Genomic DNA, 18,213 nt, shown 5'->3' with positions numbered 1-18,213 from the left:
AAAAAAAAAAGTTACTATAATTAAGGATACATGAAGGATAATTTAAATCTTTTAAAATTATAAAATAATTTATAAAAAAAATGGAAGAATGATTTTTGTTAAGGATACTTCAAAGATTGTATAAATGTTTTAAAATTATAAAAATAATTTACAAAAACAATTAACTAGTATTTGTATATAGGATACTTGAAAGATTGTTTAAATGTTTTAAAATTAAAAAAAATAATTAAAAACAAAGTTACAATAATTTCCGTTTAGTATACTTGAAGGATAATTTAAATTTTTTAAATAATTTATATAAAAAAATATAAGTAGGATTTCTGTTTAGGATACTTCATAGATAGTATAAATATTTTAAAATTATAAAAATAATTTATAAAAAAACAAGTAAGTAGGATTTTTATTTTATATATTTGAAGGATAGTTTAAATGTTTTAAAATTATAAAAATAATTAAAAAAATTTACAAATAGTTTAAACGTTTTAAAATTATAAAAATAATTAATTAAAATCAGTAAGTAGGATTTATGTTAAGGAAACTTGAAGGATAGTTTAAATGTTTTAAAATTATAAAGATAATTAAAAAAACTTAATAGGGTTTATGTTTAGGATACTTGAAGGAAAGGTTAAATGTTTTAAAATTATAAAAATAATGAAAAAAAAGTTACTATAATTTATGTTTAGGATACATGAAGGATAATTTAAATCTTTTAAAATTATAAAATAATTTATAAAAAAAATGGAAGAATGATTTTTGTTAAGGATACTTCAAAGATTGTATAAATGTTTTAAAATTATAAAAATAATTTACAAAAACAATTAACTAGTATTTGTATATAGGATACTTGAAAGATTGTTTAAATGTTTTAAAATTAAAAAAAATAATTAAAAACAAAGTTACAATAATTTCCGTTTAGTATACTTGAAGGATAATTTAAAATTTTTAAATAATTTATATAAAAAAATGTAAGTAGGATTTCTGTTTAGAATACTTCATAGATAGTATAAATGTTTTAAATTATAAAAATAATTTTTATAAAAAAAAATAACTAGTATTTGTATTTAGGATACTTGAAGGATTGTTTAAATGTTTTAAAATTATAAAAATAATTTATTTTAAAAAAATGAAAGTAGGATTTCTGTGAAGGATACTTGAATGATAGTTTAAATGTTTTAAAATTTTTTAAAAAAATGTTACTAGGATTTCTGTTTAGGATACGTGAAGGATAATTTAAATGTTTTCAAATTTTAAAAATAATTTATATATAAAAAAGTTAGTATTTCTGTTTATGATACTTTAAGGATAATTTAAATGTTTTAACATTATTAAACTGATTTATATATATATAAAAAAATGAAAGTAGGATTTCTTTTTAGGATACTTGGAGGATAGTTTAACTGTTTTAAAATTATAAAAATAATTTAAAGAAAAAAAGTTATTAGGATTTCTGTTTAAGATACTTGAAAGATAATTTAAATCTTTTAAAATTATAAAAATAATTTATAAAAAAAAAGTAAGTAGGATTTCTGTTTAGGATACTTGAAAGATAGTATAAAAGTTTTAAAATTATAAAAATATTTTACAAAAAAAAAAGTAAATAGTTTTTCTGTTTAGGATACTTGAAGGATAATTTAAATTTTTAAAATAATTTATAAAAAAAATGTATATAGCATTTCTGTTTAGGATACTTCATAGATAGTATAAATGTTTTAAAATTATAAAAATAATTTATATATATAAAAAAAGTAACTAGTATTTTTATTTAGGATACTTGAAGGATTGTTTAAATGTCTTAAAATTATAAAAATAATTTATAAAAAAAAACATGAAAGTAGGATTTATGTTTAGGATTCTTGAAGGATAGTTTAAATATTTTAAAATTATTAAAATTATTAAAAAAAAAAGTTACTAGGATTTCTGTTTAGGATACGTGAAGGATACTTTAAATGTTTTAAAATTATAAAAATAATTAAAAAAAAAAGTAAGTAGGATTTCTGTTTAGGATACTTGAAGGATAGTTTAAATGTTTTAAATTTATAAAAAAAAATTATATAAAAAAAATGAAAGTAGAATTTCTGTTCAGGATACTTGAAGGATAGTTTAAATGTTATAAAATTATAAAAATAATTAAAAAAAAAGTTTCTAGGATTTCTATCTAGGATACATGAAGGATAGTTTAAATCTCTTAAAATTATAAAAAAAATTTTAAAAAAAAATTAAGTAGGATTTTTGTTTGGGATACTTCAAAAATAGTATAAATGTTTTAAAATTTTAGAAATATTTTATAAGAGAGAGTAACTAGTATTTCTATTTAGGATACTTGAAGGATAGTTTAAATGTTTTCAAATTATAAAAATAATTTATATATATAAAAGTAAGTAGTATTTCTGTTTATAATAGTTCAATGATAGTTTAAATGTTTTAAAATTATATAACTGATTTATAAAAAAAAATGAAAGTAGGATTTCTTTTTAAGATATTTGAAGGATAGTTTAAATGTTTTAAAATTATAAAAATATTTTAAAAAATAAGTTACTAGGATTTCTGTTTAGAATACATGAAGGATACTTTAAATCTTTTAAAATTATGAAAATAATTTATATAAAAAAAAGTAAGTAGGATTTCTGTTTAGGATACTTCAAAGATTGTATAAATATTTTAAAATTATAAAAATAATTTACAAAACAAATTAACCACTATTTGTATATAGGATATTTGAAGGATTTTTTAAATATTTTAAAATTATAAAAATAATTTATATATATAAAAAATAAAAGTAGGATTTATGTTTAGGATATATGAAGGATAGTTTAAAAGTTTTAAAATTATAAAAATAATTAAAAAAAAAAGTTACTAGGATTTCTGTTTAGGATACATGAAGGATAGTTTAAATCTTTTAAAATTATAAAAATAATTTATATATAAAAAAATAACTAGGATTTCTGTTTAGTATACTTCAAAGATAGTATAAATGTTTTAAAATTTTAAAAATATTTTATAAGAGAGAGTAACTAGTATTTCTATTTAGGATACTTGAAGGATAGTTTAAATCTTTTCAAATTATAAAAATAATTAAAAACAAAGTTACAAGAATTTCCGTTTAGTATACTTGAAGGATAATTTAAATTTTTTAAATAATTTATAAAAAAAATATAAGTAGGATTTCTGTTTAGGATAATTCAGAAATAGTATAAGTGTTTTAAAATTATAAAAATAATTTTTATAAAAAAAAGTAACTAGTATTTGTATTTAGGATACTTGAAGGATTGTTTAAATGTTTTAAAATTATAAAAAAAATAAAAGTAGGATTTCTGTGAAGGATACTTGAAATATAGTTTAAATATTTTAAAATTATTAAAATTATTAAAAAAAAATTACTAGGATTTCTGTTTAGGATACGTGAAGGATATTTTAAAACAAAAATAAGTAGGATTTATGTTTAGGATACGTGAATGATAGTTTAAAAGTTATAAAATTAAAAAAATAATTAAAAAAAAAGTTACTAGGATTTCTGTTTAGGATACATGAAGGATAGTTTAAATCTTTTAAAATTATAAAAATAATTTATATAAAAAAAGTAAGTAGAATTTCTGTTTAGTATACTTCAAAGATAGTATAAATATTTTAAAATTTTAAAAATATTTATAAGAAATAGTAACTAGTGTTTCTGTTTAGGATACTTGAAAGATAGTTTAAATCTTTTCAAATTATAAAAATAATTAAAAACAAAGTTACAAGAATTTCCGTTTAGTATACTTGAAGGATAATTTAAATTTTTTAAATAATTTATAAAAAAAATATAAGTAGGATTTCTGTTTAGGATACTTCATAAATAGTATAAGTGTTTTAAAATTATAAAAATAATTTTTATAAAAAAAAGTAACTAGTATTTGTATTTTGGATATTTGAAGGATTGTTTAAATTTTTTAAAATTATAAAAAAAAATGAAAGTAGGATTTCTGTGAAGGATACTTGAAATATAGTTTAAATATTTTAAAATTATTAAAATTATTAAAAAAAAAGTTACTAGGATTTCTGTTTAGGATACGTGAAGGATAATTTAAAACAAAAGTAAGTAGGATTTCTGTTTAGGATACTTGAAGGATAGTTTAAATGTTTTAAAATTATAAATATAATTTATACAAAAAAATAAAAATAGAATTTCTGTTTAGGATACTTGAAGGACTGTTTAAATGTTCTCAAATTATAAAAATAATTAAAAAAAAGTTACTAGGATTTCTGTTTAGGATACATGAAGGATAGTTTAAATCTTTTAAAATTATAAAAATAATTTATATAAAAAAAAAGTAAGTAGAATTTCTGTTTAGTATACTTCAAAGATAGTATAAATGTTTTAAAATTTTAAAAATATTTATAAGAAATAGTAACTAGTGTTTCTGTTTAGGATACTTGAAAGATAGTTTAAATCTTTTCAAATTATAAAAATAATTAAAAACAAAGTTACAAGAATTTTCGTTTAGTATACTTGAAGGATAATTTAAATTTTTTAAATAATTTATAAAAAAAAATATAAGTAGGATTTCTATTTAGGATACTTCATAAATAGTATAATTGTTTTAAAATTATAAAAATAATTTTTATAAAAAAAAGTAACTAGTATTTGTATTTTGGATACTTGAAGGATTGTTTAAATGTTTTAAAATTATAAAAAAAAATTAGAAACAAAGTTATAAAGATTTCCGTTTAGGATACTTGAAGGATAATTTAAATTTTTAAAATAATTTATAAAAAAAATGTACGTAGCATTTCTGTTTAGAATACTTAATAGATAGTATAAATGTTTTAAAATTATAAAAATAATATATATATATATATATATATATATATATATATATATATATATATATATATATATATAAAAGTAACTAGTATTTGTATTTATAATACTTGAAGAATTGTTTAAATGTTTTAAAATTATAAAAATAATTTATAAAAAAAAAAACATGAAAGTAGGATTTCTGTTTAGGATTCTTGAAGGATAGTTTAAATATTTTAAAATTATTAAAAAAAAAAGTTACTAGGATTTCTGTTTATGATACATGAAGGATAGTTTAAATCTTTTAAAATTATAAAAATAATTTATATAAAAAAAAGAAAGTAGGATTTCTGTTTATTATTTCTGTTTAGTATACTTGAAGGATAGTTTAAATGTTTTAAAATTATAAAACAAATTTATAAAAAAAAGTAAGTAGGATTTCTATTTAGTATACTTGAAGGATAGTTTAATTGTTTTAAAATTATAAAAATAATTTATTAAAATAATTAAGTAGGATTTATGTTAACGAAACTTGAAGGATAGTTTAAATGTTTTAAAATTATAAAAATTATTTATAAAAAAAGTAAGTAGGATTTTCATTTAGGATACTTGAAGGATAGGTTAAATGTTTTAAAATTATAAAAATAATTTATATAAAAAAAGTAGGATTTATGTTAAGGATACTTGAATGATAATTTAAATGTTTTAAAATTATAAAAATAATTTATATATAAAAAATAATTTATTAAAAAAAGTTATTAGAATTTGTGTTTTAGATACTTCAACTATATTTTTAAATTTTTATAATTATAAAAAAAAATTATAAAAAAAAGAATTTAGGATTACTGTTTAGCATAATTTAAGGATAGTTTAAATGTTTTAAAATGATAAAAACAGTTTATATAAAACATTAAGCATGATTTCTGTTTATTACTTCAAGAATAATTTAAATGTTTTAAAATTATAAATATAGTTTATAAAAATATAAACTGAAATCAAAGAATGTGTGTAGCTCGGTCAACCTGAAATCACATCTAGCGATTGCCTTTAACCAAAGCTACTTGAGATCCCTTCTAGCGACCTCTTTTAACCAAAACCAAAGAAGAAATGTAACTCGGTCAACCTGAAATCTCATATGGCGATTCCCTTTAACCAAAGCTACCTGAGATCCCTTCTGGTGACCTCCTTTAATCAAAACCAAAGAAAAAATGTAACTCGATCAACCTGAAATCTCATCTGGTGATTCCCTTTAACCAAAGCTACCTGAGATCCCATCTAGCAATTCCCTTTCCAAAGCTACCAAAGATCCCATTTGGCGACCTCCTTTAACCAAACCAAAGAAAAAATGTAACTCGGTCAACCTGAAATCTCATCTGGCGATTCCCTTTAACCAAAGCTACTTGAGATCCCTTCTGGTGACCTCCTTTAAGCAAAACCAAAGAATCTGTAAAAAATGGTCTCATTGTAATGGGTGACCTACCTAAGTGGAAAGAATGTGAAAAAACGGTCTCATTATGATGGGTGACCTACCCAAATGAAAGATGTGATGTGACAAGTGTGAAAAATGGGACTTACCTGGCGAAGTCCTGAAGGGATGACAGGAGAAGGGCTAGAAAACTTGTTGCTTCCTGATAATTTCCGATCGTAAGGTTTGACAACTCGGGGCTTCATGATTGCAAGGTTGATCTTTTCATTTCTTTGAGATTTTCCTAATGGTAGGGTTCATCTCATCTTCTTTTTATTCCATGATCAAAACCGATTCTTTGTTATCATCAACACAATGCTTCTTTCTTTTTCCACAATCTTGCTGGACCTCATTGAGGATTTTTCCTGTAACAATTCAAAAACAATTGTGCAATGTTTTGAGGTTAGATGTCATGCATGCATTCTTACCTGATTTGGAATATAGGTCCCCCTTCTTTGATGTTCCATCATCATAAGGTGCCTTTGTTTGCATTTCAAAGTCTTCTTTGTCCTTCTGATTTACCGACTTATCTGTGTGCTAGCCATCCACTCAGCTGTAAGTGTCATGCCTATCCTAGGCTTTCTGCGATGATTACTCCTCTCGTTGTTTATCAAGCATGATTGTGCCCCCAAGTGTGGTATTGTTTGATTCATCATGAATGAGCTTAACTGATCATTCATCTCTTGGATTCTATCAAGAATTGTTCTCTGGTTGGTTGTGTGCATCTTGCCAATATTCATTTACATTCAATCGTGTGTCCACATCGGTCGACAACCATGTTTAAGAGGTTAAACCCAGATAAAGATGTCCTTCAAGTGCAACACCACTCTCATTTGCTGCTAGAGTTCACTAGATCTTAATTATCTTTGAACAATATTGCCCCCGGTGTGATCTGAATGTGCTCTTTCATTGATTATCTTTCTTTTAACCACATTTTCCTCTATTCTCCGATTCTTCATTTAATCATCTTTCTTTACCCCCCAGCTGATCTGAATACTGCTTGTTTTTCCTTTTCAGGGTCCACCGTATTGCCCCAAAGTGTCTCAACTTTTCAAGGAGTGTTGAGAAGAGTTGATGTCATTTCTGTCGAGCATTCCGCAGACTCAGTCAATGTTCTTCTTTGTTCGATAATCTTTCTTGTTCAGGAATTAAATCTCATACTTCAAAGGTCATATCTATTCAAGTCTAATTGTTGAAATGAAATCAGAGAGATATCAGTTTTGGAAAAGATATTTTAAAAATCAAGCTTTTTGGTCAAAGACCCAACACACGTCATTCAATGTTAGTCCTTTGATTGTCTTGTATTTTGAAAATAGAAATCGACCCGTTGTAAGATTAAAATGGCATTTCCCATGGTTCTTTGTGTCCACTTTAAACTCTGATTTTGGGTATATCTTTTTGATGGTTTGTGATGAGGTGATATTTTTGTGAATTTCAAAAACAATATGCTTAGGCTTTATCAAGAAAGGTTGTTTCTTTTCTTAGAATTTATTTTACCAACATGCATAATAACCAGTAGCCTAATTCATGAAGTCATGACCCTTATAAAAAAGCTTTTCCAGTTTTGAGAGCGCCATTTATCGGTTCAGATTGCTTACTTGATTGAAAAGGGCTTTTAAAAGCACGTAATGCAGGCTATGGTTCATGGCTATGAAAGAAAAGGAAATTCACAAGCTCAAAAAGGTGTTTGAGGGTTTCAAAGACTTAGGATCAACATCAACTATTCATCAATTCTCTTATCTTGTTGTCTTTGTAGAGAAAGTGACATATAACTTTGTTAACCTCAAAGATCAGAACTCTCTTAACATAGGTCGTAAAGCAAATCCAACTTCTTCCTTAATGAATAACCAATCTAATCATTAGAGGCTTTATCATTGATACCAAAAGACAATGTTTATAACTTGGTATATTTTTTTTGTATTGACTTTTGGCGTTTGCTGTCTCTTTCCTTGATTGAAACTTCTTTTGCCCTTCCTAGGCTTGATAGGCATTCTCCTTCCTTAATCTTCAACTTGCCTTTTAAGTGTTGGCAATTTCTACTCTTTTGTTTTTCTTTTTTTTAGCCTTCCTCAAAGTTTTCTCACATGCCCCCAGTCTATGGTTTCTTTCTTTTAGCCCTGTCTTAATTGTTGGACTTTTGTTCTAAGCCTTTCTTTTTATCCATTGATTCTATTAGTGTCATCAAAATATCTCTTATTTACCCCCAGTGTAGGGTGTGATCCTAGTCAGGGTTTTTTTTGAAAAGAAATATTCTATCAAGCTCAAATGTGGATTGCAAGGGATATATATCTTTAGAAAGTAAAGGGATGAACAAAGATGGCATTTTCTCATTTCAAGCAAGGTCAGTTAGAACCGATAAATTTTTATCTTGTCTAGTGTAATGATTTGGACTTGTAAGAATCATGATTCACGATTCCATAATTACCGAATCCACTACATATCATTATGCATACTGCTAAAACTTAGATACATGGTGGGTGGTTTAGTTTCATGTGTGAGCTCAAAATTTGTTTGGTCACCTCATGTCATTCTAGTAAACATCGAGTCATTTCTGCAATCAAAATACTTTTAAATTTTTAGGATTGACTAGCCTTAATTTTGCATGTTGGAATTCGATCAATTTTTTTTTTGTCAAAATACCCTTTAAAAGAAGCATCTCTTGATTTCAAAACAACAGGAAGACAAAGGAAAGTCATGTTTCGTTCAAGGATGAGATGTGACCCCATGCAAAATGGCAAAAATCAACAACAAAATAATTGACAATTCAGCGCCATTCTTGGATCAGCTTTTCTGGCAATATTTGTGCTTTGCCAAGCATTTTTTATCTTTTATCAATCTGAGGATGTTCTGGTGACAATATGGTTGATGACATCATCTTTCATAAACTCAATTTGCTTCTTGCTCACCATCATTCGGTCTCGATTCTTGAAAATTTTGCAATTATTCAAATGAATGGCCCAAAACCCCACCATGATATTCACATCTCTTGTCTGAATTATACCACATAGAAACAGTGGTTGTATGGGATTTAATGGACTCGAGGCGACAAGTCTGGCGTCTGATAGATGCTGGTAGACAAAGTCGAGTGGCGGAGGTATGTCAATCTTAGCAAAGACATTTGAGCAGCTGATGCTATAGTGAGACATGGCTAGACCACATAAATAAGGTTTTCCACCTTTAGAGTTATCTTCCGATTAATCTCTTATCATTGTTTTGGAATCTATAGCAGAACCTTCAATCTTTCCCATCATTATAGCTTGTTCAACTCTTTTCCCATCATTAATCTTTTATGCTTGTTGTGGTTGTTTGAAGATTGGTGGAAACCTTTTAAGGTTGTTTGGGTATCCTGGTAGCGCGCAGCACCGCCACTGCCGACGCATGGAATCACACATTGTCTCTAATAGGGGAGAAAATGATGACCATGAATCTCCTCTATTTCCTCTTCGATTCCTCTTGAACGGTGCAACAAACAAACACCAATAGAGGGAGTTCTGCTCTGTCGAAGTTTCAATCTTCTTCATGTTTTTCAGTCTAGGCATGTCTTTTCTCTCTACTTCTGCATTTTAATGCTGACACTGGTAGGAGAAAAATTATAGATGATCTGAACTACTGTATTCTTTCTTGGATTCTCCACTAGCAGATCCACAAACAGATCTCTGCAAAGAGAGCTTTGCTACATTGAGTTTAATGCCCAAATCATGTTTTTCAGATCAACATGATGTGTTACTGGACTGGAAAATGGAGTTCACATCAGATGTGGCTAGAAAGAAGCTTTTTCTCATGGTGTGAAAGACTGACAACTATTAGGTGCCATTGAAAGATGTGGAGGCAGTGAACAATTAACAGTGCAGTTGAAACAGAAAAGAGATTGTCTTTCATTGATGATTGAAGGCGTTGTTGTTGTTCATGACTGAAATGAAAGAGAGGTGGTGCCACTTCAGTGTTTATGGCCCCTACTGGTGGAGTGCTAAGGAAAAGAGTTCATTATTTTTCCTTGTGTGGGACATAGACTGACAGTGCTTCCACAGGAGGCTGTGCAGACATTCCCTTTCCACTCTTGAAGTTCAACACTTGTTCAAGCAGATCAAAGAGTCTAGCTACTTCACATTTGATGCTCTCAATTTCCTTTAGACAATGACCCTCTTATCGGACCCCATTCTTTATTTTCCAACTTTTCTCAGTCCAATATAGTAGACCTCGGGTGAGGGAATCAACTTTTTATCCCGGTGCATGCATGATAAATGTATGAGCATGTACCTATATGATGAACTTGCCCTTCGAGGGGTGACATATAGTCGTAACTCTTGTATGATGAAACAAGAATCGTGATTCTTGCCCAAACTCTGCATTGAAATTTTTTTTGTTGATTTTACGAGTAGCAATGCAAATTCGTACGAATTGTGGACGAAACGAAGACACAAAATAAAACAGAAGCGAATATTAGCTAAAATAGTTACTTGACTCCTAGATAACCCAAATATAATAGAAACAAAAAGATTTGGACAAAACTAAACAGTAAGGATCATGTTTTGAAACTTGACGCAAATCTAACCTGTTACGCAATTTTTTACGTAACAGAATTGAAACTCAGACCAAACGATCTCGAAATCACCTCAAATTCAATATTTAGTATTATAATACTAAAAAAACAACAAAAATCAATTTATAGGTTGTTCTTTTATGTCTAGGTACCCAAACCCCTTGTATGATCAGTTTGCGGCAGAATTGAACCTCCAATTAAAACCTCCAAAAGCCGATATCAAAATAAGCCCAAATTTAATATATGGTGCTATCTCATCCCCAATACACAAAATATGAAGTTTCAATTTAGTCTAAGGTGGTTTGCTTATGGTTCACTAAGAGTAGTGTTTCTGCGGCAGAATTGAACCTCGAATTAAAACCTCAAGCAAAAAATATCAGAATAAGCCCAAATTTGACATATGATGCGATCTCACCCCCAATACACTGAATATGAAGTTTCAATTGATTCCGAGGTGTTTTGCTTATAGTTCACCAAGAGCTGTGTTTCTGCGGCAAAAATTGAATGATCCTTCAAATTTCAACTAATCCCTCTCTCTCTCTCTCTCTCTCTTTAATATACTGATATGATTAGAGACAGTAACAAGATGAAATACAACCCTTTTTTTTTTTGCTTAGATGATGCAGACACGAAGAACAAGAAGATTGACGCAAACACTGAAAAACTTTAAGGAACACTAAAAAAATAAAATAATACAAGGATATGACCTTGTTTCAGAGCCTAGCTCTGATACCAACTGATGCGAACCTCATGATCACGTGGTCACGCCACCCACAATCAAGATTGAGATTTGATCCTGGAAAGCCGAAATAGGTCTGATAGGAGTGTGACACAATGGAAACCTGCCCCAAGGCACCAACATTATTGGATTGAGTAGAATGACGCCACGAAGCCAGTTAATCTTCTTCGATAAGTCAGATTCAGTTTGTTCAAGAACTGAAGAACGCAAGAATCACTCTCACATGTTAAAACTAAAAAATTCAGAAGTAATTATCATCAAAAGCTGCTGAAATTTTGGCTTACATGAGTTTAAATAGTTCTTGAAAAATTAACGCTAATTGACCCCTTATGTGGACTTATATGAGGTCCACTCAAAACTGACCCAAAACCCTAAACTGAAAAGCCCATAACTTAATCCAAACAAGCCTTGGATCCTAACTAAAAACAAAGTATTAATTAAGCCCAAACAAGCCTTGGGCTATAGCTAACAAAATAAAATAAAACCCCTAATATTAAATCCATGTTCTGTCATGAGAAGAAAAGAAGGAAGTAAAATATTACAGAACTGATTCAAGGCCTATTTATAGCCTTCCATGCAGCCCCTTAATCCTAGAAACAAAAGGAAAAGGTAGCCACCCATGTTGTTTCCAAGTTGTAGTAGGATTCTTTTGTTTCCTTTGATGTCCTCACCTTATGGCTCAAATAAGGTTGTATTAGACCCCTCTTGCACATGGATAAGATGTACTAGGGTCTCCTTTTGATACTCTAATGGACCTTTCAATTTTGACTTGGTTGAAACATTCAAAACCAATGCATTCAATGCTTTTAATGCCTTTGTCTTAGACCGAGTCATTGGACCATTTGGAACATGTAATGGGTCCTTGCTGGTGTTTCTGGGCTGGTCCACATCACTTTAGGTTCCAGATTCAGACTTAACTCATCGTAAACGAGTCTGTTTTGCGTCAAGTTTTGAATTTCACTTTCTTTCTGTTATTTTCATTTCTTCCAGTATATGTTCAACATATCCAACATATTTGGGTGTTGTTTCATCAATTTTGCATATTTCATTTATGTTTTGATTTGAGTCTTCAGTTTAGTTAGTGGTAAAAAAAATCCTCACATCGCTCGTGTTTCGCTCAAACACTCTTAATATCCTCACACTCTCACACCTCTCGTCTCACCTTCTTGCGGTTCTTGCGCAATTGAAACCAACACCAAATAGAACCAACTTGGCAGCGCAATTCAAATATATATATATATGACTCAAGAGGCAATAAAAATTAGAAAACAAGCAAAACAAAACTGCAACGATAGTCTCGTGAGTAGCAAGCAAATCTATCCAAAATATGAACGAACTGAAGACTCGAATAAAAAAACAGAAACAAAGTATGCAAAACAATGAAACAACACCCAAATATGTTGGATATGATGAAAACAAAGTGCAAGAAATGAAAACTACAGAAACAAAGCGAATTTCAAAAGTTGACGCAAAACAGACTCGTTTACGACGAGTTAAGTCCGAATCTGGAACCTAAAGTAAATGATGTCCAATTGAGTTAAAATTTTAGATAAAGTGCGATATCAACCCAAATAGACAGAATATAAATTTTGATCATTTTACGATAAGGTTTGATATACTTACGCAAAAACATTATGAGTCAGACCTGATTAGACCCGAATTTGAAACACAAAGAAAACGATATCTAATTGACCCCCAAAATCATTATGTGGTGCGATTAGGACCCCAGTAATTAGATTCTCAAATTTGAGCAAATTCTAAGATGATTTGATCCAAGTTTCTCTTGTTTAGTTTTCTACGGCAGAAACCAATAAATGTCATTTTGAACGATTTTTTTTTCTTTTTTTCTTTTTTTTTTATGTTACTGATATATTTTGGACAGGAACCAAATGAAATAACTTAATTTTTTTTTGTTTTTGATATGCTGCAAAATCAAGAAGAAGAAGAAATTGGACACTAAGGAATTTTTGCGGAAACAACAAGAAACGAAAATTTCAGAAGGATATAACCTGATTAATGGAGCCAAGCTCTGATACCAAATGATGCGAACCTTGTGATCACATGGTCACGCAACCCACACGCAAAGACACCAATTCCCAAAAAGCCAAGTAAATCAGGTTTGATAGGAGTGTGACACAAAGATAACTTGTACCTAGGCACCAGCACTATTGGAAAACAGAGACCCCCACCGAACAAATATTGATTCGCGAACGAGAAGTATAAGGATGACGCCACGAAGACAGTTGTTCTTCGATAAGTCGTTTTTCAGTTCTTTAGAGAACCATGGAAGGGAGATTATCTCACCAACACACACACACACACAAAGTGCGGCAACAAGAAGTTTTATTAATCTGAATTGTCTAACTTACATGTCTAGTTATGCCATTATTTATACTAACTCTAGACTTAAATAAACCCTAATGGACCCCCCTTAGATGGACTTATATTAAGCCCACTTACAATTGACCCAAATAAGTAATAATAACCAAAAGACTAAGAAGAAAATAATAAAAATCCAAAAATTATCATCCTAAATATGCTAGAATCAGATTTGTCACCATTAAGAAGTCGCAAATAGACTAGGAAATCTGATTTGAAGGTAGAATTTATTCTGAAGTCTTCTTTCCTTTTTGTAGCTAGGATGAATAAGGAATCCTTGTAAGAAAAGGATTCTGAAATAATTATGAATCCTTACCACACTTGGAAACTATGTTGCAGCCCATTAAAGATCTTTGTAGAATTAGTAGAATTTCAAAATAAGCTGCCACATCCTTTTAGAAAAATAATCATAGCCAAATAGGAAGTCCACAAGTCAAAATGAAGTAAATAACAAAATTCGTACAGCCTCTGTTGACCCGTGTTTCGATGCCTTTCCGAACTCCGATTGACCTGCAATTTTAAACCAAGGTAGGAAAATATGTCAGAAGACTCCACGTAAAATTTCAGCTCGATCCAACCATCGGATTAAGAATTATGAATGTTGCCGTAAAACTGGATAGTTGCACATTTTACGTCAAAATCTGAATTTGACCTTTCCTGGATCGTATCAGTTTCCATGTGTGCTATGGACTACATATTAATGTGGAATCCTTATGGTGTATGAAAATAATTATTCTATCCTTATTATAGTAGAATCTATCATTAAATAAGTTTCCAAGTCAACTAAGAATACTTTGCAAACAAGGAAACTAAAGAGGAGGCAACTTCATATTTGATTCTCCTAGCTTATATGAGACTTTTAAAGGGTAGCAAATATGATCCTATCATATTTAGGATATTAAATTCAGATTTATTATTGTTATTATTATTTTCTTCTTAGTTTATGGTTTATTTATATTTTTTAGGTTTAATTGTAAATAGGCATCATATAAGTCAACATAAGGGGGTTATTAGGATTTGTTTCAGTCTAGAGTCAATATAAATAAAGGCATAATCAAACATGTAAGTTAGATAATTCAGATTAATAAAAAATCTTATTTGTCGCACTTATTGTGTGTTGGTGGGATAATCTCCCTTCCTTGATTCTCTAAAGAACTAAAACATGACTTATTGAAGAACAACTGCCTTTATGACGTCATCATTATACTTCTCGTTCGCGAATCAATATTTCATGGGTTGGGTTTCCGTTTCCAATAGTGCTGGTGCCTCGGTACAAGTTATCTTTGTGTCATACTCCTATCAAACCTGATTTACTTAGCTTTTTGGGAATTGGTGTCTTGGCGTGTGGGTTGTTTGACCGCATGTTCAAGAGGTTCGCATCACATAGCATTAGGGAATCGCTGTGCCGAACTACCCATTACATGCTCGTAATACGACGCCTTGAGTGTGTTTGCAAATAAAATGATCATTTCTATGTCCAAAAGTGGGGGATGCATCTGTGTAGGTAGATCTCTGGGCATATTCCCTTATGCTTTCCTTGTCTCATTTTTCCATATTGGACAAGTTGGTTCTGTCGGGAGCAATGTTCATGTTGTACTTGACAAAAGCATCCAGCTTTCCATCTCCGGATCTTGGTGTTGTCCAATCTCATATACCAGCTCAATGCTGCCCCACTTAAGCTATATTGGAAAAAGTGCATCAATAGTTTCTCATCATGTACTACTTCTGTCATTTTATTGTAGTAGGACTTGAGATTTATCATAGGGCATTGTGTTCCAGTGTATTTGATGAATTCAGGAACACGAAATTTCTTTGGCAAAACCACATTCGGGACCAGACATATTTTTGCAGCCTGTATTAGGTCATACAAGTCTACCCCTTCAATAGCCCTAATTCTAGCTTCTAGCGCTGTCATCTTATTTATGTCATCAAATGGCTTGGTCTTGTGAGACTCATTGGCAAAGGTATCTATAACTATAGGGCTAGTGCTGGTGTTGCTGACTGCACAAATGTTAGATTATGTTAAGGCTCCTAACCATGTTCGCCCATTCTTTCTTCGGTTTGTGTTTTTGTTGGGGTCTGAACAAAGATGGTGGGTTGGTTGGAAGGACCTTCACTAGAGGTATTTATAAGTATTTGCTCGAGTAAACTGGTGAGGTGAGTCATGCTTGCCTTCAAAGACTCCAACTTTTCTTGGAAATAAACGTCACGGTGCGCGTGCTCTTCGTCTTCCATATTTCTCAGTTGAAGTCAGGTATTGTAAACTATTTGAGGACCTATATTTCAACCTGGTGTATGTATTTATGTATGTATGTTATTTACAATGAATAGATGTATGTGTATGGATGCATATTGGGTATAAATGGTGCCATAGTCTAATCGTCTCAAACTCTTTTTAGAAAAGTCATAGCAAAATGAATTATTAGTTAGTCCATACCTTAAAGGAAGGTTCTAGGACATTACATGAGGGTAAGCTTTCTACCTGGTCTCAAAAGGTCTATGAACTGCCCAATGACTACTTTACGTGAAGGTAGTATAGGGGTTTACAAGGAATGTGATGCGAACCTCGTGATCACGTGGTCACGCAACCCACAATCAAGATGAGATCTAATCCTAAAAAGCCGAAATAGGTCTGATAGGAGTGTGACACAATGGAAACCTGCCCCAAGGCACCAACACTATTGGATTGAGTAGAATGACGCCACGAAGTCAGTTAATCTTTGATAAGTCAGATTCAGTTCGTTCAAGAACTGAAGAATGCAAGAATCACTCTCACACGTTAAAACCGAAAAATTCAGAAGTAATTATCCCCCAAGCTGCTGAAATTTTGGCTTACATGAGTTTAAATAGTTCTTGAAAAGTTAACCCTAATGGACCCCTTATGTGGACTTAAATGAGGTCCACTTAAAACTGACCCAAAACCCTAAACTGAGAAGCCCATAACTTAATCCAAACAAACCTTGGATCCTAACTGAAAACAAAGTATTAATTAAGTCCAAACAAGCCTTGAGAGCTGTAGCTAACAAAATAAAACAAAGCCCATAATATTAAATCCATGTTCTGTCATGAGAAGAAGAGAATGAAGTAAAATATTATAGAACTGATTCAATGCTTATTTATAGTCTTCCATGCAGCCCCTTAATCCTAGAAACAAAAGGAAAAGGTAGCCACCCATGTTGTTTCCAAGTTGTAGAAGGATTCTTTTGTTTCCTTTGCTGTCCTCACCTCATGGCCCAAATAAGGTTATGTTGGACCCCCTCTTGCACATGGATAAGATGTACTAGGGTCTCCTCTTGATACTCTAATGGACCTTTCAATTCTGACTTGGTTGAAACATTCAAAACCAATGCATTCAATGCCTTTGTCTTGGACCGAGTCATTGGACCATTTGGAACATGTAATGGGTCCTTGCTAGTGTTTCTGGGCTGGTCCACATCATCCCCTCTCTCCTCGAAAGGATTTGACCTCGAATCAAAATCTGTGTCAAACAACGTAAGATCAGCAACATTAAAGGTAGCACTAACACCATACTCACCTGGAAGGTCAATTTTGTATGCGTTGTCATTGATTCTCTCTAAAACCTGAAATGGACCATCACCACGAGGCTGTAATTTTGATTTCCTTTGGTTAGGAAATTGTTCCTTACGCATGTGCACCCAAACCCAATCACCGGGTTGGAAAACAACCAGTTTACGTCCCTTATTTGCTTTAGAAGTGTAAAGTCTGTTCTTTTTCTCTATTTGGAGTCGAACTCCCTCATGAAGTTGTCTCACCATCTTTGCCTTCTTTTCACCATCTAAACTTACTTTTTCTTCAAAAGGCAAAGGAATTAAGTCCATAGGAGTCAGTGGATTAAAACCATAAACAATTTCAAATGGAGAAAAACCAGTGGTCGAATGCACAGTTCTATTATAAGCAAACTCAACAAAAGGCAAACATTCTTCCCAACTCTTTAAATTCTTTTGAATTATAGCACGCAAAAGTTGGGATAATGTTCTATTCACTACCTCAGTTTGTCCATCTGTTTGAGGATGACATGTTGTCGAAAATAAGAGTTTAGTTCCCAACTTTCCCCATAAGGTCTTTCAAAAGTAGCTAAGGAACTTAACATCACGATCTGACACTATACTCTTAGGAATGCCATGCAAACATACAGTCTCCCAAAAAAACAAGTCTGTGATATGAGATGCATCATCCGTTTTATTGCATGCAATGAAATGCGCCATTTTAGAAAACCTATCAACCACAATAAAAATAGAGTCTCTACCTTTCTTTGACTTAGGTAAACCTAAAACAAAGTCCATAGAGATATC

The sequence above is a fragment of the Populus trichocarpa genome, chromosome 8 (genome assembly GCF_000002775.5).
Source record: "Populus trichocarpa isolate Nisqually-1 chromosome 8, P.trichocarpa_v4.1, whole genome shotgun sequence".
Lineage (NCBI taxonomy): Eukaryota > Viridiplantae > Streptophyta > Magnoliopsida > Malpighiales > Salicaceae > Populus > Populus trichocarpa.
Note: the sequence above shows the minus strand (reverse complement) of the source record.